General features: G+C 48.4%; 1 protein-coding gene across 1 annotated transcript in view; it reads left to right on the forward strand.

The window, feature by feature from the left end:
- The window catches only part of PDE2A (phosphodiesterase 2A), an 859,648-nt gene that overhangs the window by 342,748 nt on the left and 491,026 nt on the right, over nt 1–25,874 (forward strand). The window lies entirely within an intron of this gene.

The raw sequence follows: 25,874 nt of genomic DNA on the forward strand, positions 1-25,874 counted from the left end.
CCTTACGGAGTCCCCAGCACCCTCTAGGACGTAAGAGAAAATAAGATTTTAAACCTACAGATAAATCTATTTCTCCTAGTCCGTAGAGGATGCTGGGCGCCCGTCCCAGTGCGGAAACTCTGCATGACTTGTATATAGTTGTTGATTACAAAAGGGTTATGTTACAGTTGGAATCGGTCTTGGACCGTTGCTGTTTTTTGTTCATACGGTTAACTGGTTATGTATGATCCAGGTTACATGGTATGATTGGTGTGGGCTGGTATGAATCTTGCCCTTGGATTTCTAAATCCTGCCTTGTAGTGTCCATCTCCTCTGGGCACAGTTCGTCTCTAACTGAGGTCTGGAGGAGGGGCATAAAGGGAGGAGCCAGTGCACACCCATAGTCAAAGTTCTTTTAGGTGCCCTATCTCCTGCGGAGCCCGTCTATACCCCATGGTTTTTACGGAGTCCCCAGCATGGTCCTTACGGAGTCCCCAGCATCCTCTACGTACTAGGAGAAATAGATTTACCGGTAGGTTTAAAATCTTATTTTTACCCCCTCTCGCTGCTCCCCTTATCTCTGTTACCCCCTCTCTCTATGCTCCCATTATCTCTGTTACCCCCGCTCTCTGTTCTCATTATATCTGTTACCCCCTCTCTCTATGCTCCCATTATCTCTGTTACCCCCGCTCTCTGTTCTCATTATCTCTGTTACCCCCTCTCTCTATGCTCCCATTATCTCTGTTACCCCCTCTCTCTATGCTCCCATTATCTCTGTTACCCCCTCTCTCTGCACCCATTATCTCTGTTACCCCCTCTCTCTGCACCCATTATCTCTGTTACCCCCTCTCTCTGCACCCATTATCTCTGTTACCCCCTCTCTCTGCTCCCATTATCTCTTTTACTCCCTCTCGCTGCTCCCCTTATCTCTGTTACCCCCTCTCTCTATGCTTCCATTATCTCTGTTACCCCCTCTCTCTGTTCTCATTATCTCTGTTACCCCCGCTCTCTTTTCTCATTATCTCTGTTACCCCCTCTCTCTGTTCTCATTTTCTCTGTTACCCCCTCTCTCTGTTCTCATTAACTCTGTTACCCCCTCTCTTTGCTCCCATTATCTCTGTTACCCCCTCTCTCTGTTCTCATTATCTCTGTTACCCTTTCTCTATGCTCCCATTATCTCTGTTACCCCCTCTCTCTGCTCCCATTATCTCTGTTACCCCATCTCTGTTCTCATTATCTCTGTTACCCCCTCTCTTTGCTCCCATCATCTCTGTTACCCCCTCTCTTTGCTCCCATTATCTCTGTTACCCACTCTCTTTGCTCCCGTTATCTCTGTTACCCCCTCTCTCTGTTCTCATTATCTCTGTTACCCCCTCTCTCTATGCTCCCATTATCTCTGTTACCCCCTCTCTCTGTTCTCATTATCTCTGTTACCCCCTCTCTCTGTTCTCATTATCTCTGTTACCCCCTCTCTCTGCTCCCATTATCTCTGTTACCCCCTCTCTCTGTTCTCATTATCTCTGTTACCCCCTCTCTCTGTTCTCATTATCTGTTACCCCCTCTCTCTGCTCCCATTATCTCTGTTACCCCCTCTCTCTGCTCCCATTATCTCTGTTACCCCCTCTCTCTGCTCTCATTATCTCTGTTACCCCCTCTCTCTATGCTCCCCTTATCTCTGTTACCCCCTCTCTCTATGCTCCCATTATCTCTGTTACCCCCTCTCTCTGCTCCCATTATCTCTGTTACCCCCTCTCTCTGTTCCCATTATCTCTGTTACCCCCTCTCTCTGTTCTCATTATCTCTGTTACCCCCTCTCTCTGCTCCCATTATCTCTGTTACCCCCTCTCTCTGTTCTCATTATCTCTGTTACCCCCTCTCTCTGTTCTCATTATCTCTGTTACCCCCTCTCTCTGCTCCCATTATCTCTGTTACCCCCTCTCTCTGCTCCCATTATCTCTGTTACCCCCTCTCTCTGCTCTCATTATCTCTGTTACCCCCTCTCTCTATGCTCCCCTTATCTCTGTTACCCCCTCTCTCTATGCTCCCATTATCTCTGTTACCCCCTCTCTCTGCTCCCATTATCTCTGTTACCCCCTCTCTCTGTTCTCATTATCTCTGTTACCCCCTCTCTCTATGCTCCCATTATCTCTGTTACCCCCTCTCTCTGTTCTCATTATCTCTGTTACCCCCTCTCTCTGCTCCCATTATCTCTGTTACCCCCTCTCTCTGCTCCCATTATCTCTGTTACCCCCTCTCTCTGCTCCCATTATCTCTGTTACCCCCTCTCTCTGCTCCCATTATCTCTGTTACCCCCCTCTCTCTGCTCCCATTATCTCTGTTACCCCATCTCTCTGTTCTCATTATCTCTGTTACCCCCTCTCTCTGTTCTCATTATCTCTGTTACCCCCTCTCTCTGCTCCCATTATCTCTGTTACCCCCTCTCTCTGCTCCCATTATCTCTGTTACCCCCTCTCTCTGCTCCCATTATCTCTGTTACCCCCTCTCTCTGCTCCCATTATCTCTGTTACCCCCTCTCTCTGTTCTCATTATCTCTGTTACCCCCTCTCTCTGTTCTCATTATCTCTGTTACCCCCTCTCTCTGCTCCCATTATCTCTGTTACCCCCTCTCTCTGTTCTCATTATCTCTGTTACCCCCTCTCTCTGTTCTCATTATCTCTGTTACCCCCTCTCTCTATGCTCCCATTATCTCTGTTACCCCCTCGCTCTGTTCTCATCTCTGTTACCCCCTCTCTCTGCTCCCATTATCTCTGTTACCCCCTCTCTCTGCTCCCATTATCTCTGTTACCCCCTCGCTCTGTTCTCAATATCTCTGTTACCCCCTCTCTCTGCTCCCATTATCTCTGTTACCCCCTCTCTCTGATCTCATTATCTATGTTACCCCCTCTCTCTGCTCCCATTATCTCTGTTACCCCCTCTCTCTGCACCCATTATCTCTGTTACCCCCTCTCTCTGCTCCCATTATCTCTTTTACTCCCTCTCGCTGCTCCCCTTATCTCTATTACCCCCTCTCTCTATGCTCCCATTATCTCTGTTACCCCCTCTCTCTGTTCTCATTATCTCTGTTACCCCCGCTCTATGTTCTCATTATCTCTGTTACCCCCTCTCTCTGTTCTCATTTTCTCTGTTACCACCTCTCTCTGTTCTCATTAACTCTGTTACCCCCTCTCTTTGCTCCCATTATCTCTGTTACCCCCTCTCTCTGTTCTCATTATCTCTGTTACCCTTTCTCTATGCTCCCATTATCTCTGTTACCCCCTCTCTCTGCTCCCATTATCTCTGTTACCCCATCTCTGTTCTCATTATCTCTGTTACCCCCTCTCTTTGCTCCCATTATCTCTGTTACCCCCTCTCTTTGCTCCCATTATCTCTGTTACCCCCTCTCTTTGCTCCCATTATCTCTGTTACCCCCTCTCTCTGTTCTCATTATCTCTGTTACCCCCTCTCTCTATGCTCCCATTATCTCTGTTACCCCCTCTCTCTGTTCTCATTATCTCTGTTACCCCCTCTCTTTGTTCTCATTATCTCTGTTACCCCCTCTCTCTGCTCCCATTATCTCTGTTACCCCCTCTCTCTGTTCTCATTATCTCTATTACCCCCTCTCTCTGTTCTCATTATCTGTTACCCCCTCTCTCTGCTCCCATTATCTCTGTTACCCCCTCTCTCTGCTCCCATTATCTCTGTTACCCCCTCTCTCTGCTCTCATTATCTCTGTTACCCCCTCTCTCTATGCTCCCCTTATCTCTGTTACCCCCTCTCTCTATGCTCCCATTATCTCTGTTACCCCCTCTCTCTGCTCCCATTATCTCTGTTACCCCCTCTCTCTGTTCCCATTATCTCTGTTACCCCCTCTCTCTGTTCTCATTATCTCTGTTACCCCCTCTCTCTGCTCCCATTATCTCTGTTACCCCCTCTCTCTGTTCTCATTATCTCTGTTACCCCCTCTCTCTGTTCTCATTATCTCTGTTACCCCCTCTCTCTGCTCCCATTATCTCTGTTACCCCCTCTCTCTGCTCCCATTATCTCTGTTACCCCCTCTCTCTGCTCTCATTATCTCTGTTACCCCCTCTCTCTATGCTCCCCTTATCTCTGTTACCCCCTCTCTCTATGCTCCCATTATCTCTGTTACCCCCTCTCTCTGCTCCCATTATCTCTGTTACCCCCTCTCTCTGTTCTCATTATCTCTGTTACCCCCTCTCTCTATGCTCCCATTATCTCTGTTACCCCCTCTCTCTGTTCTCATTATCTCTGTTACCCCCTCTCTCTGCTCCCATTATCTCTGTTACCCCCTCTCTCTGCTCCCATTATCTCTGTTACCCCCTCTCTCTGCTCCCATTATCTCTGTTACCCCCTCTCTCTGCTCCCATTATCTCTGTTACCCCCTCTCTCTGCTCCCATTATCTCTGTTACCCCCTCTCTCTGTTCTCATTATCCCTGTTACCCCCTCTCTCTGTTCTCATTATCTCTGTTACCCCCTCTCTCTGCTCCCATTATCTCTGTTACCCCCTCTCTCTGCTCCCATTATCTCTGTTACCCCCTCTCTCTGATCCCATTATCTCTGTTACCCCCTCTCTCTGTTCTCATTATCTCTGTTACCCCCTCTCTCTGTTCTCATTATCTCTGTTACCCCCTCTCTCTGCTCCCATTATCTCTGTTACCCCCTCTCTCTGTTCTCATTATCTCTGTTACCCCCTCTCTCTGCTCCTATTATCTCTGTTACCTTCTCTTACTGCTCCCATTATCTCTGTTACCCCCTCTGTTCTCATTATCTCTGTTACCCCCTCTCTCTGTTCTCATTATCTCTGTTACCCCCTCTCTCTGCTCCCATTATCTCTGTTACCCCCTCTCTCTGTTCTCATTATCTCTGTTACCCCCTCTCTCTGTTCTCATTATCTCTGTTACCCCCTCTCTCTATGCTCCCATTATCTCTGTTACCCCCTCGCTCTGTTCTTATCTCTGTTACCCCCTCTCTCTGCTCCCATTATCTCTGTTACCCCCTCTCTCTGCTCCCATTATCTCTGTTACCCCCTCGCTCTGTTCTCATTATCTCTGTTACCCCCTCTCTCTGCTCCCATTATCTCTGTTACCCCCTCTCTCTGTTCTCATTATCTATGTTACCCCCTCTCTCTGCTCCCATTATCTCTGTTACCCCCTCTCTCTGCTCCCATTATCTCTGTTACCCCCTCTCTCTGTTCTCATTATCTCTGTTACCCCCTCTCTCTGTTCTCATTATCTCTGTTACCCCCTCTCTCTGCTCCCATTATCTCTGTTACCCCCTCTCTCTATGCTCCCATTATCTCTGTTACCCCCTCTCTCTGCTCCCATTATCTCTGTTACCCCCTCTCTCTGTTCTCATTATCTCTGTTACCCCCTCTCTCTATGCTCCCATTATCTCTGTTACCCCCTCTCTCTGTTCTCATTATCTCTGTTACCCCCTCTCTCTGTTCTCATTATCTCTGTTACCCCCTCTCTCTGCTCCCATTATCTCTGTTACCCCCTCTCTCTGCTCCCATTATCTGTTACCCCCTCTCTCTGCTCTCATTATCTCTGTTACCCCCTCTCTCTATGCTCCCCTTATCTCTGTTACCCCCTCTCTCTATGCTCCCATTATCTCTGTTACCCCCTCTCTCTGCTCCCATTATCTCTGTTACCCCCTCTCTCTGTTCTCATTATCTCTGTTACCCCCTCTCTCTATGCTCCCATTATCTCTGTTACCCCCTCTCTCTGTTCTCATTATCTCTGTTACCCCCTCTCTCTGCTCCCATTATCTCTGTTACCCCCTCTCTCTGCTCCCATTATCTCTGTTACCCCCTCTCTCTGCTCCCATTATCTCTGTTACCCCCTCTCTCTGCTCCCATTATCTCTGTTACCCCCTCTCTCTGCTCCCATTATCTCTGTTACCCCCTCTCTCTGTTCTCATTATCTCTGTTACCCCCTCTCTCTGTTCTCATTATCTCTGTTACCCCCTCTCTCTGCTCCCATTATCTCTGTTACCCCCTCTCTCTGTTCTCATTATCTCTGTTACCCCCTCTCTCTGTTCTCATTATCTCTGTTACCCCCTCTCTCTATGCTCCCATTATCTCTGTTACCCCCTCGCTCTGTTCTCATCTCTGTTACCCCCTCTCTCTGCTCCCATTATCTCTGTTACCCCCTCTCTCTGCTCCCATTATCTCTGTTACCCCCTCGCTCTGTTCTCAATATCTCTGTTACCCCCTCTCTCTGCTCCCATTATCTCTGTTACCCCCTCTCTCTGATCTCATTATCTATGTTACCCCCTCTCTCTGCTCCCATTATCTCTGTTACCCCCTCTCTCTGCACCCATTATCTCTGTTACCCCCTCTCTCTGCTCCCATTATCTCTTTTACTCCCTCTCGCTGCTCCCCTTATCTCTATTACCCCCTCTCTCTATGCTCCCATTATCTCTGTTACCCCCTCTCTCTGTTCTCATTATCTCTGTTACCCCCGCTCTATGTTCTCATTATCTCTGTTACCCCCTCTCTCTGTTCTCATTTTCTCTGTTACCACCTCTCTCTGTTCTCATTAACTCTGTTACCCCCTCTCTTTGCTCCCATTATCTCTGTTACCCCCTCTCTCTGTTCTCATTATCTCTGTTACCCTTTCTCTATGCTCCCATTATCTCTGTTACCCCCTCTCTCTGCTCCCATTATCTCTGTTACCCCATCTCTGTTCTCATTATCTCTGTTACCCCCTCTCTTTGCTCCCATTATCTCTGTTACCCCCTCTCTTTGCTCCCATTATCTCTGTTACCCCCTCTCTTTGCTCCCATTATCTCTGTTACCACCTCTCTCTGTTCTCATTATCTCTGTTACCCCCTCTCTCTATGCTCCCATTATCTCTGTTACCCCCTCTCTCTGTTCTCATTATCTCTGTTACCCCCTCTCTTTGTTCTCATTATCTCTGTTACCCCCTCTCTCTGCTCCCATTATCTCTGTTACCCCCTCTCTCTGTTCTCATTATCTCTATTACCCCCTCTCTCTGTTCTCATTATCTGTTACCCCCTCTCTCTGCTCCCATTATCTCTGTTACCCCCTCTCTCTGCTCCCATTATCTCTGTTACCCCCTCTCTCTGCTCTCATTATCTCTGTTACCCCCTCTCTCTATGCTCCCCTTATCTCTGTTACCCCCTCTCTCTATGCTCCCATTATCTCTGTTACCCCCTCTCTCTGCTCCCATTATCTCTGTTACCCCCTCTCTCTGTTCCCATTATCTCTGTTACCCCCTCTCTCTGTTCTCATTATCTCTGTTACCCCCTCTCTCTGCTCCCATTATCTCTGTTACCCCCTCTCTCTGTTCTCATTATCTCTGTTACCCCCTCTCTCTGTTCTCATTATCTCTGTTACCCCCTCTCTCTGCTCCCATTATCTCTGTTACCCCCTCTCTCTGCTCCCATTATCTCTGTTACCCCCTCTCTCTGCTCTCATTATCTCTGTTACCCCCTCTCTCTATGCTCCCCTTATCTCTGTTACCCCCTCTCTCTATGCTCCCATTATCTCTGTTACCCCCTCTCTCTGCTCCCATTATCTCTGTTACCCCCTCTCTCTGTTCTCATTATCTCTGTTACCCCCTCTCTCTATGCTCCCATTATCTCTGTTACCCCCTCTCTCTGTTCTCATTATCTCTGTTACCCCCTCTCTCTGCTCCCATTATCTCTGTTACCCCCTCTCTCTGCTCCCATTATCTCTGTTACCCCCTCTCTCTGCTCCCATTATCTCTGTTACCCCCTCTCTCTGCTCCCATTATCTCTGTTACCCCCTCTCTCTGCTCCCATTATCTCTGTTACCCCCTCTCTCTGTTCTCATTATCTCTGTTACCCCCTCTCTCTGTTCTCATTATCTCTGTTACCCCCTCTCTCTGCTCCCATTATCTCTGTTACCCCCTCTCTCTGCTCCCATTATCTCTGTTACCCCCTCTCTCTGATCCCATTATCTCTGTTACCCCCTCTCTCTGTTCTCATTATCTCTGTTACCCCCTCTCTCTGTTCTCATTATCTCTGTTACCCCCTCTCTCTGCTCCCATTATCTCTGTTACCCCCTCTCTCTGTTCTCATTATCTCTGTTACCCCCTCTCTCTGCTCCTATTATCTCTGTTACCTTCTCTTACTGCTCCCATTATCTCTGTTACCCCCTCTCTCTGTTCTCATTATCTCTGTTACCCCCTCTCTCTGTTCTCATTATCTCTGTTACCCCCTCTCTCTGCTCCCATTATCTCTGTTACCCCCTCTCTCTGTTCTCATTATCTCTGTTACCCCCTCTCTCTGTTCTCATTATCTCTGTTACCCCCTCTCTCTATGCTCCCATTATCTCTGTTACCCCCTCGCTCTGTTCTTATCTCTGTTACCCCCTCTCTCTGCTCCCATTATCTCTGTTACCCCCTCTCTCTGCTCCCATTATCTCTGTTACCCCCTCGCTCTGTTCTCATTATCTCTGTTACCCCCTCTCTCTGCTCCCATTATCTCTGTTACCCCCTCTCTCTGTTCTCATTATCTATGTTACCCCCTCTCTCTGCTCCCATTATCTCTGTTACCCCCTCTCTCTGCTCCCATTATCTCTGTTACCCCCTCTCTCTGTTCTCATTATCTCTGTTACCCCCTCTCTCTGTTCTCATTATCTCTGTTACCCCCTCTCTCTGCTCCCATTATCTCTGTTACCCCCTCTCTCTATGCTCCCATTATCTCTGTTACCCCCTCTCTCTGCTCCCATTATCTCTGTTACCCCCTCTCTCTGTTCTCATTATCTCTGTTACCCCCTCTCTCTATGCTCCCATTATCTCTGTTACCCCCTCTCTCTGTTCTCATTATCTCTGTTACCCCCTCTCTCTGCTCCCATTATCTCTGTTACCCCCTCTCTCTGCTCCCATTATCTCTGTTACCCCCTCTCTCTGCTCCCATTATCTCTGTTACCCCCTCTCTCTGCTCCCATTATCTCTGTTACCCCCTCTCTTTGCTCCCATTATCTCTGTTACCCCCTCTCTCTGTTCTCATTATCTCTGTTACCCCCTCTCTCTATGCTCCCATTATCTCTGTTACCCCCTCTCTCTGTTCTCATTATCTCTGTTACCCCCTCTCTCTGTTCTCATTATCTCTGTTACCCCTCTCTCTGCTCCCATTATCTCTGTTACCCCCTCTCTCTGTTCTCATTATCTCTGTTACCCCCTCTCTCTATGCTCCCATTATCTCTGTTACCCCCTCGCTCTGTTCTCATCTCTGTTACCCCCTCTCTCTGCTCCCATTATCTCTGTTACCCCCTCTCTCTGCTCCCATTATCTCTGTTACCCCCTCGCTCTGTTCTCATTATCTCTGTTACCCCCTCTCTCTGCTCCCATTATCTCTGTTACCCCCTCTCTCTGTTCTCATTATCTATGTTACCCCCTCTCTCTGCTCCCATTATCTCTGTTACCCCCTCTCTCTGCTCCCATTATCTCTGTTACCCCCTCTCTCTGTTCTCATTATCTCTGTTACCCCCTCTCTCTGTTCTCATTATCTCTGTTACCCCCTCTCTCTGCTCCCATTATCTCTGTTACCCCCTCTCTCTATGCTCCCATTATCTCTGTTACCCCCTCTCTCTGCTCCCATTATCTCTGTTACCCCCTCTCTCTGTTCTCATTATCTCTGTTACCCCCTCTCTCTATGCTCCCATTATCTCTGTTACCCCCTCTCTCTGTTCTCATTATCTCTGTTACCCCCTCTCTCTGCTCCCATTATCTCTGTTACCCCCTCTCTCTGCTCCCATTATCTCTGTTACCCCCTCTCTCTGCTCCCATTATCTCTGTTACCCCCTCTCTCTGCTCCCATTATCTCTGTTACCCCCTCTCTCTGTTCTCATTATCTCTGTTACCCCCTCTCTCTGTTCTCATTATCTCTGTTACCCCCTCTCTCTGCTCCCATTATCTCTGTTACCCCCTCTCTCTGCTCCCATTATCTCTGTTACCCCCTCTCTCTGCTCCCATTATCTCTGTTACCCCCTCTCTCTGCTCCCATTATCTCTGTTACCCCCTCTCTCTGTTCTCATTATCTCTGTTACCCCCTCTCTCTGTTCTCATTATCTCTGTTACCCCCTCTCTCTGCTCCCATTATCTCTGTTACCCCCTCTCTCTGTTCTCATTATCTCTGTTACCCCCTCTCTCTGCTCCTATTATCTCTGTTACCTTCTCTTACTGCTCCCATTATCTCTGTTACCCCCTCTCTCTGTTCTCATTATCTCTGTTACCCCCTCTCTCTGTTCTCATTATCTCTGTTACCCCCTCTCTCTGCTCCCATTATCTCTGTTACCCCCTCTCTCTGTTCTCATTATCTCTGTTACCCCCTCTCTCTGTTCTCATTATCTCTGTTACCCCCTCTCTCTATGCTCCCATTATCTCTGTTACCCCCTCGCTCTGTTCTCATCTCTGTTACCCCCTCTCTCTGCTCCCATTATCTCTGTTACCCCCTCTCTCTGCTCCCATTATCTCTGTTACCCCCTCTCTCTATGCTCCCATTATCTCTGTTACCCCCTCTCTCTGTTCTCATTATCTCTGTTACCCCCTCTCTCTGCTCCCATTATCTCTGTTACCCCCTCTCTCTGCTCTCATTATCTCTGTTACCCCCTCTCTCTGCTCCCATTATCTCTGTTACCCCCTCTCTCTGCTCCCATTATCTCTGTTACCCCCTCTCTCTGCTCCCATTATCCCTGTTACCCCCTCTCTCTGTTCTCATTATCTCTGTTACCCCCTCTCTCTGTTCTCATTATCTCTGTTACCCCCTCTCTCTATGCTCCCATTATCTCTGTTACCCCCTCGCTCTGTTCTCATCTCTGTTACCCCCTCTCTCTGCTCCCATTATCTCTGTTACCCCCTCTCTCTGCACCCATTATCTCTGTTACCCCCTCTCTCTGCTCCCATTATCTCTTTTACTCCCTCTCGCTGCTCCCCTTATCTCTGTTACCCCCTCTCTCTATGCTCCCATTATCTCTGTTACCCCCTCTCTCTGTTCTCATTATCTCTGTTACCCCCTCTCTCTGCTCCCATTATCTCTGTTACCCCCTCTCTCTGCTCCCATTATCTCTGTTACCCCCTCTCTCTGCTCTCATTATCTCTGTTACCCCCTCTCTCTATGCTCCCCTTATCTCTGTTACCCCCTCTCTCTATGCTCCCATTATCTCTGTTACCCCCTCTCTCTGCTCCCATTATCTCTGTTACCCCCTCTCTCTGTTCTCATTATCTCTGTTACCCCCTCTCTCTATGCTCCCATTATCTCTGTTACCCCCTCTCTCTGTTCTCATTATCTCTGTTACCCCCTCTCTCTGCTCCCATTATCTCTGTTACCCCCTCTCTCTGCTCCCTTTATCTCTGTTACCCCCTCTCTCTGCTCCCATTATCTCTGTTACCCCCTCTCTCTGCTCCCATTATCTCTGTTACCCCCTCTCTCTGTTCTCATTATCTCTGTTACCCCCTCTCTCTGCTCCCATTATCTCTGTTACCCCCTCTCTCTGCTCCCATTATCTCTGTTACCCCCTCTCTCTGCTCCCATTATCTCTGTTACCCCCTCTCTCTGTTCTCATTATCTCTGTTACCCCCTCTCTCTGCTCCCATTATCTCTGTTACCCCCTCTCTCTGTTCTCATTATCTCTGTTACCCCCTCTCTCTGCTCCTATTATCTCTGTTACCTTCTCTTACTGCTCCCATTATCTGTTACCCCCTCTCTCTGTTCTCATTATCTCTGTTACCCCCTCTCTCTGTTCTCATTATCTCTGTTACCCCCTCTCTCTGCTCCCATTATCTCTGTTACCCCCTCTCTCTGTTCTCATTATCTCTGTTACCCCCTCTCTCTGTTCTCATTATCTCTGTTACCCCCTCTCTCTATGCTCCCATTATCTCTGTTACCCCCTCGCTCTGTTCTCATCTCTGTTACCCCCTCTCTCTGCTCCCATAATCTCTGTTACCCCCTCTCTCTGCTCCCATTATCTCTGTTACCCCCTTGCTCTGTTCTCATTATCTCTGTTACCCCCTCTCTCTGCTCCCATTATCTCTGTTACCCCCTCTCTCTGTTCTCATTATCTATGTTACCCCCTCTCTCTGCTCCCATTATCTCTGTTACCCCCTCTCTCTGCTCCCATTATCTCTGTTACCCCCTCTCTCTGTTCTCATTATCTCTGTTACCCCCTCTCTCTGTTCTCATTATCTCTGTTACCCCCTCTCTCTGCTCCCATTATCTCTGTTACCCCCTCTCTCTATGCTCCCATTATCTCTGTTACCCCCTCTCTCTGCTCCCATTATCTCTGTTACCCCCTCTCTCTGTTCTCATTATCTCTGTTACCCCCTCTCTCTATGCTCCCATTATCTCTGTTACCCCCTCTCTCTGTTCTCATTATCTCTGTTACCCCCTCTCTCTGCTCCCATTATCTCTGTTACCCCCTCTCTCTGCTCCCATTATCTCTGTTACCCCCTCTCTCTGCTCCCATTATCTCTGTTACCCCCTCTCTCTGCTCCCATTATCTCTGTTACCCCCTCTCTTTGCTCCCATTATCTCTGTTACCCCCTCTCTCTGTTCTCATTATCTCTGTTACCCCCTCTCTCTATGCTTCCATTATCTCTGTTACCCCCTCTCTCTGTTCTCATTATCTCTGTTACCCCCTCTCTCTGTTCTCATTATCTCTGTTACCCCCTCTCTCTGCTCCCATTATCTCTGTTACCCCCTCTCTCTGTTCTCATTATCTCTGTTACCCCCTCTCTCTATGCTCCCATTATCTCTGTTACCCCCTCGCTCTGTTCTCATCTCTGTTACCCCCTCTCTCTGCTCCCATTATCTCTGTTACCCCCTCTCTCTGCTCCCATTATCTCTGTTACCCCCTCGCTCTGTTCTCATTATCTCTGTTACCCCCTCTCTCTGCTCCCATTATCTCTGTTACCCCCTCTCTCTGTTCTCATTATCTATGTTACCCCCTCTCTCTGCTCCCATTATCTCTGTTACCCCCTCTCTCTGCTCCCATTATCTCTGTTACCCCCTCTCTCTGTTCTCATTATCTCTGTTACCCCCTCTCTCTGTTCTCATTATCTCTGTTACCCCCTCTCTCTGCTCCCATTATCTCTGTTACCCCCTCTCTCTATGCTCCCATTATCTCTGTTACCCCCTCTCTCTGCTCCCATTATCTCTGTTACCCCCTCTCTCTGTTCTCATTATCTCTGTTACCCCCTCTCTCTATGCTCCCATTATCTCTGTTACCCCCTCTCTCTGTTCTCATTATCTCTGTTACCCCCTCTCTCTGCTCCCATTATCTCTGTTACCCCCTCTCTCTGCTCCCATTATCTCTGTTACCCCCTCTCTCTACTCCCATTATCTCTGTTACCCCCTCTCTCTGCTCCCATTATCTCTGTTACCCCCTCTCTCTGTTCTCATTATCTCTGTTACCCCCTCTCTCTGTTCTCATTATCTCTGTTACCCCCTCTCTCTGCTCCCATTATCTCTGTTACCCCCTCTCTCTCCTCCCATTATCTCTGTTACCCCCTCTCTCTGCTCCCATATCTCTGTTACCCCCTCTCTCTGCTCCCATTATCTCTGTTACCCCCTCTCTCTGTTCTCATTATCTCTGTTACCCCCTCTCTCAGTTCTCATTATCTCTGTTACCCCCTCTCTCTGCTCCCATTATCTCTGTTACCCCCTCTCTCTGTTCTCATTATCTCTGTTACCCCCTCTCTCTGCTCCTATTATCTCTGTTACCTTCTCTTACTGCTCCCATTATCTCTGTTACCCCCTCTCTCTGTTCTCATTATCTCTGTTACCCCCTCTCTCTGTTCTCATTATCTCTGTTACCCCCTCTCTCTGCTCCCATTATCTCTGTTACCCCCTCTCTCTGTTCTCATTATCTCTGTTACCCCCTCTCTCTGTTCTCATTATCTCTGTTACCCCCTCTCTCTATGCTCCCATTATCTCTGTTACCCCCTCGCTCTGTTCTCATCTCTGTTACCCCCTCTCTCTGCTCCCATTATCTCTGTTACCCCCTCTCTCTGCTCCCATTATCTCTGTTACCCCCTCTCTCTATGCTCCCATTATCTCTGTTACCCCCTCTCTCTGTTCTCATAATCTCTGTTACCCCCTCTCTCTGCTCCCATTATCTCTGTTACCCCCTCTCTCTGCTCTCATTATCTCTGTTACCCCCTCTCTCTGCTCCCATTATCTCTGTTACCCCCTCTCTCTGCTCCCATTATCTCTGTTACCCCCTCTCTCTGCTCCCATTATCTCTGTTACCCCCTCTCTCTGTTCTCATTATCTCTGTTACCCCCTCTCTCTGTTCTCATTATCTCTGTTACCCCCTCTCTCTATGCTCCCATTATCTCTGTTACCCCCTCGCTCTGTTCTCATCTCTGTTACCCCCTCTCTCTGCTCCCATTATCTCTGTTACCCCCTCTCTCTGCACCCATTATCTCTGTTACCCCCTCTCTCTGCTCCCATTATCTCTTTTACTCCCTCTCGCTGCTCCCCTTATCTCTGTTACCCCCTCTCTCTATGCTCCCATTATCTCTGTTACCCCCTCTCTCTGTTCTCATTATCTCTGTTACCCCCGCTCTCTGTTCTCATTATCTCTGTTACCCCCTCTCTCTGTTCTCATTTTCTCTGTTACCCCCTCTCTCTGTTCTCATTAACTCTGTTACCCCCTCTCTTTGCTCCCATTATCTCTGTTACCCCCTCTCTCTGTTCTCATTATCTCTGTTACCCTTTCTCTATGCTCCCATTATCTCTGTTACCCCCTCTCTCTGCTCCCATTATCTCTGTTACCCCATCTCTGTTCTCATTATCTCTGTTACCCCCTCTCTTTGCTCCCATTATCTCTGTTACCCCCTCTCTTTGCTCCCATTATCTCTGTTACCCCCTCTCTTTGCTCCCATTATCTCTGTTACCCCCTCTCTCTGTTCTCATTATCTCTGTTACCCCCTCTCTCTATGCTCCCATTATCTCTGTTACCCCCGCTCTCTGTTCTCATTATCTCTGTTACCCCCTCTCTTTGTTCTCATTATCTCTGTTACCCCCTCTCTCTGCTCCCATTATCTCTGTTACCCCCTCTCTCTGTTCTCATTATCTCTGTTACCCCCTCTCTCTGTTCTCATTATCTGTTACCCCCTCTCTCTGCTCCCATTATCTCTGTTACCCCCTCTCTCTGCTCCCATTATCTCTGTTACCCCCTCTCTCTGCTCTCATTATCTCTGTTACCCCCTCTCTCTATGCTCCCCTTATCTCTGTTACCCCCTCTCTCTATGCTCCCATTATCTCTGTTACCCCCTCTCTCTGCTCCCATTATCTCTGTTACCCCCTCTCTCTGTTCCCGTTATCTCTGTTACCCCCTCTCTCTGTTCTCATTATCTCTGTTACCCCCTCTCTCTGCTCCCATTATCTCTGTTACCCCCTCTCTCTGTTCTCATTATCTCTGTTTCCCCCTCTCTCTATTCTCATTATCTCTGTTACCCCCTCTCTCTATGCTCCCATTATCTCTGTTACCCCCTCTCTCTGTTCTCATTATCTCTGTTACCCCCTCTCTCTGTTCTCATTATCTCTGTTACCCCCTCTCTCTGCTCCCATTATCTCTGTTACCCCCTCTCTCTGCTCCCATTATCTCTGTTACCCCCTCTCTCTGCTCCCATTATCTCTGTTACCCCCTCTCTCTGCTCCCATTATCTCTGTTACCCCCTCTCTCTGCTCCCATTATCTCTGTTACCCCCTCTCTCTGCTCCCATTATCTCTGTTACCCCCTCTCTCTGCTCCCATTATCTCTGTTACCCCCTCTCTCTGCTCCCATTATCTCTGTTACCCCCTCTCTCTGTTCTCATTATCTCTGTTACCCCCTCTCTCTGTTCTCATTATCTCTGTTACCCCCTCTCTCTGCTCCCATTATCTCTGTTACCCCCTCTCTCTGCTCCCATTATCTCTGTTACCCCCTCTCTCTGCTCCCATTATCTCTGTTACCCCCTCTCTCTGTTCTCATTATCTCTGTTACCCCCTCTCTCTGTTCTCATTATCTCTGTTACCCCCTCTCTCTGCTCCCATTATCTCTGTTACCCCCTCTCTCTGTTCTCATTATCTCTGTTACCCCCTCTCTCTGCTCCTATTATCTCTGTTACCTTCTCTTACTGCTCCCATTATCTCTGTTACCCCCTCTCTCTGTTCTCATTATCTCTGTTACCCCCTCTCTCTGTTCTCATTATCTCTGTTACCCCCTCTCTCTGCTCCCATTATCTCTGTTACCCCCTCTCTCTGTTCTCATTATCTCTGTTACCCCCTCTCTCTGTTCTCATTATCTCTGTTACCCCCTCTCTCTATGCTCCCATTATCTCTGTTACCCCCTCGCTCTGTTCTCATCTCTGTTACCCCCTCTCTCTGCTCCCATTATCTCTGTTACCCCCTCTCTCTGCTCCCATTATCTCTGTTACCCCCTCGCTCTGTTCTCATTATCTCTGTTACCCCCTCTCTCTGCTCCCATTATCTCTGTTACCCCCTCTCTCTGTTCTCATTATCTATGTTACCCCCTCTCTCTGCTCCCATTATCTCTGTTACCCCCTCTCTCTGCTCCCATTATCTCTGTTACCCCCTCTCTCTGTTCTCATTATCTCTGTTACCCCCTCTCTCTGTTCTCATTATCTCTGTTACCCCCTCTCTCTGCTCCCATTATCTCTGTTACCCCCTCTCTCTATGCTCCCATTATCTCTGTTACCCCCTCTCTCTGCTCCCATTATCTCTGTTACCCCCTCTCTCTGTTCTCATTATCTCTGTTACCCCCTCTCTCTATGCTCCCATTATCTCTGTTACCCCCTCTCTCTGTTCTCATTATCTCTGTTACCCCCTCTCTCTGCTCCCATTATCTCTGTTACCCCCTCTCTCTGCTCCCATTATCTCTGTTACCCCCTCTCTCTGCTCCCATTATCTCTGTTACCCCCTCTCTCTGCTCCCATTATCTCTGTTACCCCCTCTCTTTGCTCCCATTATCTCTGTTACCCCCTCTCTCTGTTCTCATTATCTCTGTTACCCCCTCTCTCTATGCTCCCATTATCTCTGTTACCCCCTCTCTCTGTTCTCATTATCTCTGTTACCCCCTCTCTCTGTTCTCATTATCTCTGTTACCCCCTCTCTCTATGCTCCCATTATCTCTGTTACCCCCTCTCTCTGTTCTCATTATCTCTGTTACCCCCGCTCTCTGTTCTCATTATCTCTGTTACCCCCTCTCTCTGTTCTCATTTTCTCTGTTACCCCCTCTCTCTGTTCTCATTAACTCTGTTACCCCCTCTCTTTGCTCCCATTATCTCTGTTACCCCCTCTCTCTGTTCTCATTATCTCTGTTACCCTTTCTCTATGCTCTCATTATCTCTGTTACCCCCTCTCTCTGCTCCCATTATCTCTGTTACCCCATCTCTGTTCTCATTATCTCTGTTACCCCCTCTCTTTGCTCCCATTATCTCTGTTACCCCCTCTCTTTGCTCCCATTATCTCTGTTACCCCCTCTCTTTGCTCCCATTATCTCTGTTACCCCCTCTCTCTGTTCTCATTATCTCTGTTACCCCCTCTCTCTATGCTCCCATTATCTCTGTTACCCCCTCTCTCTGTTCTCATTATCTCTGTTACCCCCTCTCTTTGTTCTCATTATCTCTGTTACCCCCTCTCTCTGCTCCCATTATCTCTGTTACCCCCTCTCTCTGTTCTCATTATCTCTGTTACCCCCTCTCTCTGTTCTCATTATCTGTTACCCCCTCTCTCTGCTCCCATTATCTCTGTTACCCCCTCTCTCTGCTCCCATTATCTCTGTTACCCCCTCTCTCTGCTCTCATTATCTCTGTTACCCCCTCTCTCTATGCTCCCCTTATCTCTGTTACCCCCTCTCTCTATGCTCCCATTATCCCTGTTACCCCCTCTCTCTGCTCCCATTATCTCTGTTACCCCCTCTCTCTGTTCCCGTTATCTCTGTTACCCCCTCTCTCTGTTCTCATTATCTCTGTTACCCCCTCTCTCTGCTCCCATTATCTCTGTTACCCCCTCTCTCTGTTCTCATTATCTCTGTTACCCCCTCTCTCTGTTCTCATTATCTCTGTTACCCCCTCTCTCTATGCTCCCATTATCTCTGTTACCCCCTCTCTCTGTTCTCATTATCTCTGTTACCCCCTCTCTCTGCTCCCATTATCTCTGTTACCCCCTCTCTCTGCTCCCATTATCTCTGTTACCCCCTCTCTCTGCTCCCATTATCTCTGTTACCCCCTCTCTCTGCTCCCATTATCTCTGTTACCCCCTCTCTCTGTTCTCATTATCTCTGTTACCCCCTCTCTCTGTTCTCATTATCTCTGTTACCCCCTCTCTCTGCTCCCATTATCTCTGTTACCCCCTCTCTCTGCTCCCATTATCTCTGTTACCCCCTCTCTCTGCTCCCATTATCTCTGTTACCCCCTCTCTCTGCTCCCATTATCTCTGTTACCCCCTCTCTCTGCTCCCATTATCTCTGTTACCCCCTCTCTCTGCTCCCATTATCTCTGTTACCCCCTCTCTCTGCTCCCATTATCTCTGTTACCCCCTCTCTCTGTTCTCATTATCTCTGTTACCCCCTCTCTCTGTTCTCATTATCTCTGTTACCCCCTCTCTCTGCTCCCATTATCTCTGTTACCCCCTCTCTGCTCCCATTATCTCTGTTACCCCCTCTCTCTGCTCCCATTATCTCTGTTACCCCCTCTCTCTGTTCTCATTATCTCTGTTACCCCCTCTCTCTGTTCTCATTATCTCTGTTACCCCCTCTCTCTGCTCCCATTATCTCTGTTACCCCCTCTCTCTGTTCTCATTATCTCTGTTACCCCCTCTCTCTGCTCCTATTATCTCTGTTACCTTCTCTTACTGCTCCCATTATCTCTGTTACCCCCTCTCTCTGTTCTCATTATCTCTGTTACCCCCTCTCTCTGTTCTCATTATCTCTGTTACCCCCTCTCTCTGCTCCCATTATCTCTGTTACCCCCTCTCTCTGTTCTCATTATCTCTGTTACCCCCTCTCTCTGTTCTCATTATCTCTGTTACCCCCTCTCTCTATGCTCCCATTATCTCTGTTACCCCCTCGCTCTGTTCTCATCTCTGTTACCCCCTCTCTCTGCTCCCATTATCTCTGTTACCCCCTCTCTCTGCTCCCATTATCTCTGTTACCCCCTCGCTCTGTTCTCATTATCTCTGTTACCCCCTCTCTCTGCTCCCATTATCTCTGTTACCCCCTCTCTCTGTTCTCATTATCTATGTTACCCCCTCTCTCTGCTCCCATTATCTCTGTTACCCCCTCTCTCTGCTCCCATTATCTCTGTTACCCCCTCTCTCTGTTCTCATTATCTCTGTTACCCCCTCTCTCTGTTCTCATTATCTCTGTTACCCCCTCTCTCTGCTCCCATTATCTCTGTTACCCCCTCTCTCTATGCTCCCATTATCTCTGTTACCCCCTCTCTCTGCTCCCATTATCTCTGTTACCCCCTCTCTCTCTGTTCTCATTATCTCTGTTACCCCCTCTCTCTCTATGCTCCCATTATCTCTGTTACCCCCTCTCTCTGTTCTCATTATCTCTGTTACCCCCTCTCTCTGCTCCCATTATCTCTGTTACCCCCTCTCTCTGCTCCCATTATCTCTGTTACCCCCTCTCTCTGCTCCCATTATCTCTGTTACCCCCTCTCTCTGCTCCCATTATCTCTGTTACCCCCTCTCTTTGCTCCCATTATCTCTGTTACCCCCTCTCTCTGTTCTCATTATCTCTGTTACCCCCTCTCTCTATGCTCCCATTATCTCTGTTACCCCCTCTCTCTGTTCTCATTATCTCTGTTACCCCCTCTCTCTGTTCTCATTATCTCTGTTACCCCCTCTCTCTGCTCCCATTATCTCTGTTACCCCCTCTCTCTGTTCTCATTATCTCTGTTACCCCCTCTCTCTATGCTCCCATTATCTCTGTTACCCCCTCTCTCTGTTCTCATTATCTCTGTTACCCCCTCTCTCTATTCTCATTATCTCTGTTACCCCCTCTCTCTGCTCCCATTATCTCTGTTACCCCCTCTCTCTGTTCTCATTATCTCTGTTACCCCCTCTCTCTGTTCTCATTATCTCTGTTACCCCCTCTCTCTATGCTCCCATTATCTCTGTTACCCCCTCGCTCTGTTCTCATCTCTGTTACCCCCTCTCTCTGCTCCCATTATCTCTGTTACCCCCTCTCTCTGCTCCCATTATCTCTGTTACCCCCTCGCTCTGTTCTCATTATCTCTGTTACCCCCTCTCTCTGCTCCCATTATCTCTGTTACCCCCTCTCTCTGTTCTCATTATCTATGTTACCCCCTCTCTCTACTCCCATTATCTCTGTTACCCCCTCTCTCTGCTCCCATTATCTCTGTTACCCCCTCTCTCTGTTCTCATTATCTCTGTTACCCCCTCTCTCTGTTCTCATTATCTCTGTTACCCCCTCTCTCTGCTCCCATTATCTCTGTTACCCCCTCTCTCTATGCTCCCATTATCTCTGTTACCCCCTCTCTCTGCTCCCATTATCTCTGTTACCCCCTCTCTCTGTTCTCATTATCTCTGTTACCCCCTCTCTCTATGCTCCCATTATCTCTGTTACCCCCTCTCTCTGTTCTCATTATCTCTGTTACCCCCTCTCTCTGCTCCCATTATCTCTGTTACCCCCTCTCTCTGCTCCCATTATCTCTGTTACCCCCTCTCTCTGCTCCCATTATCTCTGTTACCCCCTCTCTCTGCTCCCATTATCTCTGTTACCCCCTCTCTCTGCTCCCATTATCTCTTTTACTCCCTCTCGCTGCTCCCCTTATCTCTGTTACCCCCTCTCTCTATGCTCCCATTATCTCTGTTACCCCCTCGCTCTGTTCTCATCTCTGTTACCCCCTCTCTCTGCTCCCATTATCTCTGTTACCCCCTCTCTCTGCTCCCATTATCTCTGTTACCCCCTCGCTCTGTTCTCATTATCTCTGTTACCCCCTCTCTCTGCTCCCATTATCTCTGTTACCCCCTCTCTCTGTTCTCATTATCTATGTTACCCCCTCTCTCTGCTCCCATTATCTCTGTTACCCCCTCTCTCTGCTCCCATTATCTCTGTTACCCCCTCTCTCTGTTCTCATTATCTCTGTTACCCCCTCTCTCTGTTATTATCTCTGTTACCCCCTCTCTCTGCTCCCATTATCTCTGTTACCCCCTCTCTCTGTTCTCATTATCTCTGTTACCCCCTCTCTCTATGCTCCCATTATCTCTGTTACCCCCTCTCTCTGTTCTCATTATCTCTGTTACCCCCTCTCTCTGCTCCCATTATCTCTGTTACCCCCTCTCTCTGCTCCCATTATCTCTGTTACCCCCTCTCTCTGCTCCCATTATCTCTGTTACCCCCTCTCTCTGCTCCCATTATCTCTGTTACCCCCTCTCTCTGTTCTCATTATCTCTGTTACCCCCTCTCTCTGTTCTCATTATCTCTGTTACCCCCTCTCTCTGCTCCCATTATCTCTGTTACCCCCTCTCTCTGCTCCCATTATCTCTGTTACCCCCTCTCTCTGCTCCCATTATCTCTGTTACCCCCTCTCTCTGCTCCCATTATCTCTGTTACCCCCTCTCTCTGCTCCCATTATCTCTGTTACCCCCTCTCTCTGCTCCCATTATCTCTGTTACCCCCTCTCTCTGCTCCCATTATCTCTGTTACCCCCTCTCTCTGTTCTCGTTATCTCTGTTACCCCCTCTCTCTGTTCTCATTATCTCTGTTACCCCCTCTCTCTGCTCCCATTATCTCTGTTACCCCCTCTCTCTGCTCCCATTATCTCTGTTACCCCCTCTCTCTGCTCCCATTATCTCTGTTACCCCCTCTCTCTGCTCCCATTATCTCTGTTACCCCCTCTCTCTGCTCCCATTATCTCTGTTACCCCCTCTCTCTGCTCCCATTATCTCTGTTACCCCCTCTCTCTGTTCTCATTATCTATGTTACCCCCTCTCTCTGCTCCCATTATCTCTGTTACCCCCTCTCTCTGCTCCCATTATCTCTGTTACCCCCTCTCTCTGTTCTCATTATCTCTGTTACCCCCTCTCTCTGTTCTCATTATCTCTGTTACCCCCTCTCTCTGCTCCCATTATCTCTGTTACCCCCTCTCTCTATGCTCCCATTATCTCTGTTACCCCCTCTCTCTGCTCCCATTATCTCTGTTACCCCCTCTCTCTGTTCTCATTATCTCTGTTACCCCCTCTCTCTATGCTCCCATTATCTCTGTTACCCCCTCTCTCTGTTCTCATTATCTCTGTTACCCCCTCTCTCTGCTCCCATTATCTCTGTTACCCCCTCTCTCTGCTCCCATTATCTCTGTTACCCCCTCTCTCTGCTCCCATTATCTCTGTTACCCCCTCTCTCTGCTCCCATTATCTCTGTTACCCCCTCTCTTTGCTCCCATTATCTCTGTTACCCCCTCTCTCTGTTCTCATTATCTCTGTTACCCCCTCTCTCTATGCTCCCATTATCTCTGTTACCCCCTCTCTCTGTTCTCATTATCTCTGTTACCCCCTCTCTCTGTTCTCATTATCTCTGTTACCCCCTCTCTCTATGCTCCCATTATCTCTGTTACCCCCTCTCTCTGTTCTCATTATCTCTGTTACCCCCGCTCTCTGTTCTCATTATCTCTGTTACCCCCTCTCTCTGTTCTCATTTTCTCTGTTACCCCCTCTCTCTGTTCTCATTAACTCTGTTACCCCCTCTCTTTGCTCCCATTATCTCTGTTACCCCCTCTCTCTGTTCTCATTATCTCTGTTACCCTTTCTCTATGCTCTCATTATCTCTGTTACCCCCTCTCTCTGCTCCCATTATCTCTGTTACCCCATCTCTGTTCTCATTATCTCTGTTACCCCCTCTCTTTGCTCCCATTATCTCTGTTACCCCCTCTCTTTGCTCCCATTATCTCTGTTACCCCCTCTCTTTGCTCCCATTATCTCTGTTACCCCCTCTCTCTGTTCTCATTATCTCTGTTACCCCCTCTCTCTATGCTCCCATTATCTCTGTTACCCCCTCTCTCTGTTCTCATTATCTCTGTTACCCCCTCTCTTTGTTCTCATTATCTCTGTTACCCCCTCTCTCTGCTCCCATTATCTCTGTTACCCCCTCTCTCTGTTCTCATTATCTCTGTTACCCCCTCTCTCTGTTCTCATTATCTGTTACCCCCTCTCTCTGCTCCCATTATCTCTGTTACCCCCTCTCTCTGCTCCCATTATCTCTGTTACCCCCTCTCTCTGCTCTCATTATCTCTGTTACCCCCTCTCTCTATGCTCCCCTTATCTCTGTTACCCCCTCTCTCTATGCTCCCATTATCTCTTACCCCCTCTCTCTGCTCCCATTATCTCTGTTACCCCCTCTCTCTGTTCCCGTTATCTCTGTTACCCCCTCTCTCTGTTCTCATTATCTCTGTTACCCCCTCTCTCTGCTCCCATTATCTCTGTTACCCCCTCTCTCTGTTCTCATTATCTCTGTTACCCCCTCTCTCTGTTCTCATTATCTCTGTTACCCCCTCTCTCTATGCTCCCAATATCTCTGTTACCCCCTCTCTCTGTTCTCATTATCTCTGTTACCCCCTCTCTCTGCTCCCATTATCTCTGTTACCCCCTCTCTCTGCTCCCATTATCTCTGTTACCCCCTCTCTCTGCTCCCATTATCTCTGTTACCCCCTCTCTCTGCTCCCATTATCTCTGTTACCCCCTCTCTCTGTTCTCATTATCTCTGTTACCCCCTCTCTCTGTTCTCATTATCTCTGTTACCCCCTCTCTCTGCTCCCATTATCTCTGTTACCCCCTCTCTCTGCTCCCATTATCTCTGTTACCCCCTCTCTCTGCTCCCATTATCTCTGTTACCCCCTCTCTCTGCTCCCATTATCTCTGTTACCCCCTCTCTCTGCTCCCATTATCTCTGTTACCCCCTCTCTCTGCTCCCATTATCTCTGTTACCCCCTCTCTCTGTTCTCATTATCTCTGTTACCCCCTCTCTCTGTTCTCATTATCTCTGTTACCCCCTCTCTCTGCTCCCATTATCTCTGTTACCCCCTCTCTCTGCTCCCATTATCTCTGTTACCCCCTCTCTCTGCTCCCATTATCTCTGTTACCCCCTCTCTCTGTTCTCATTATCTCTGTTACCCCCTCTCTCTGTTCTCATTATCTCTGTTACCCCCTCTCTCTGCTCCCATTATCTCTGTTACCCCCTCTCTCTGTTCTCATTATCTCTGTTACCCCCTCTCTCTGCTCCTATTATCTCTGTTACCTTCTCTTACTGCTCCCATTATCTCTGTTACCCCCTCTCTCTGTTCTCATTATCTCTGTTACCCCCTCTCTCTGTTCTCATTATCTCTGTTACCCCCTCTCTCTGCTCCCATTATCTCTGTTACCCCCTCTCTCTGTTCTCATTATCTCTGTTACCCCCTCTCTCTGTTCTCATTATCTCTGTTACCCCCTCTCTCTATGCTCCCATTATCTCTGTTACCCCCTCGCTCTGTTCTCATCTCTGTTACCCCCTCTCTCTGCTCCCATTATCTCTGTTACCCCCTCTCTCTGCTCCCATTATCTCTGTTACCCCCTCGCTCTGTTCTCATTATCTCTGTTACCCCCTCTCTCTGCTCCCATTATCTCTGTTACCCCCTCTCTCTGTTCTCATTATCTATGTTACCCCCTCTCTCTGCTCCCATTATCTCTGTTACCCCCTCTCTCTGCTCCCATTATCTCTGTTACCCCCTCTCTCTGTTCTCATTATCTCTGTTACCCCCTCTCTCTGTTCTCATTATCTCTGTTACCCCCTCTCTCTGCTCCCATTATCTCTGTTACCCCCTCTCTCTATGCTCCCATTATCTCTGTTACCCCCTCTCTCTGCTCCCATTATCTCTGTTACCCCCTCTCTCTCTGTTCTCATTATCTCTGTTACCCCCTCTCTCTATGCTCCCATTATCTCTGTTACCCCCTCTCTCTGTTCTCATTATCTCTGTTACCCCCTCTCTCTGCTCCCATTATCTCTGTTACCCCCTCTCTCTGCTCCCATTATCTCTGTTACCCCCTCTCTCTGCTCCCATTATCTCTGTTACCCCCTCTCTCTGCTCCCATTATCTCTGTTACCCCCTCTCTTTGCTCCCATTATCTCTGTTACCCCCTCTCTCTGTTCTCATTATCTCTGTTACCCCCTCTCTTTATGCTCCCATTATCTCTGTTACCCCCTCTCTCTGTTCTCATTATCTCTGTTACCCCCTCTCTCTGTTCTCATTATCTCTGTTACCCCCTCTCTCTGCTCCCATTATCTCTGTTACCCCCTCTCTCTGTTCTCATTATCTCTGTTACCCCCTCTCTCTGTTCTCATTATCTCTGTTACCCCCTCTCTCTATGCTCCCATTATCTCTGTTACCCCCTCGCTCTGTTCTCATCTCTGTTACCCCCTCTCTCTGCTCCCATTATCTCTGTTACCCCCTCTCTCTGCTCCCATTATCTCTGTTACCCCCTCGCTCTGTTCTCATTATCTCTGTTACCCCCTCTCTCTGCTCCCATTATCTCTGTTACCCCCTCTCTCTGTTCTCATTATCTATGTTACCCCCTCTCTCTGCTCCCATTATCTCTGTTACCCCCTCTCTCTGCTCCCATTATCTCTGTTACCCCCTCTCTCTGTTCTCATTATCTCTGTTACCCCCTCTCTCTGTTCTCATTATCTCTGTTACCCCCTCTCTCTGCTCCCATTATCTCTGTTACCCCCTCTCTCTATGCTCCCATTATCTCTGTTACCCCCTCTCTCTGCTCCCATTATCTCTGTTACCCCCTCTCTCTGTTCTCATTATCTCTGTTACCCCCTCTCTCTATGCTCCCATTATCTCTGTTACCCCCTCTCTCTGTTCTCATTATCTCTGTT

Source organism: Pseudophryne corroboree, chromosome 2, assembly GCF_028390025.1.
Source record: "Pseudophryne corroboree isolate aPseCor3 chromosome 2, aPseCor3.hap2, whole genome shotgun sequence".
NCBI classification, from domain to species: domain Eukaryota; kingdom Metazoa; phylum Chordata; class Amphibia; order Anura; family Myobatrachidae; genus Pseudophryne; species Pseudophryne corroboree.